This window comes from Macaca nemestrina, chromosome X (genome assembly GCF_043159975.1).
Source record: "Macaca nemestrina isolate mMacNem1 chromosome X, mMacNem.hap1, whole genome shotgun sequence".
NCBI classification, from domain to species: Eukaryota; Metazoa; Chordata; class Mammalia; order Primates; family Cercopithecidae; genus Macaca; species Macaca nemestrina.
This window is the reverse complement of record NC_092145.1, coordinates 113,633,871-113,634,570: the sequence shown is the minus strand read 5'-3', so window position 1 is coordinate 113,634,570 and position 700 is coordinate 113,633,871.

Genomic DNA, 700 nt, shown 5'->3' with positions numbered 1-700 from the left:
CTGACCTCAAGTGATCCACCTGCCTTGGCCTCCCAAAGTGTTGGGATTACAGGCGTGAGCCACTGTGCCTGGCCCCAGACAAGATTGTTTATTGTTATTTTAACTTTAACACAGACATAAAAACAAAATCTGTGGAAATACAACAAGAATTACTTTACAGACTCTTTGGCCCTTTTGAAATAAGGAGAGCTAAGAATGAAGAGTCAATTTTGTGTTTATAGATGAAACTAATTTGTGAATGGGCAAAACTGAAAACGCATAAGAGTCCAAGCCTGGGCATTGGAGGGTAAGGGATTAAGATTAAGAATTCCTGACTACATCTTTATTCATTATTATGTTTCTTTCACCTTCCCCCCACCCCAGGTTCCTGCTTTGTCTTCTCACTTCACATTGAACTTGTTTTCAGCACATGTACATAACAGACATCCATCCTGTCATGACCTCTTGTTATAACAGGGGAGGTCAGTGGCACTGGAAATATATATTTTTTAATTTATTTTATTTTTTAATAAAAATTTTGACCAAGCTCAGTGGCTCACACCTGTAATCCCAGCACTTTGGGTGGCTGAGGCGGGCGGATACCTGAAGTAAGGAATTCAAGACCAGCCTGGTCAACATGGCAAAACCCCGTCTCTACTAAAAATACAAAAATTAGCCAGGCGTGGTGGTGCGCACCTGTAATCCCAGCTACTTGGGAGGC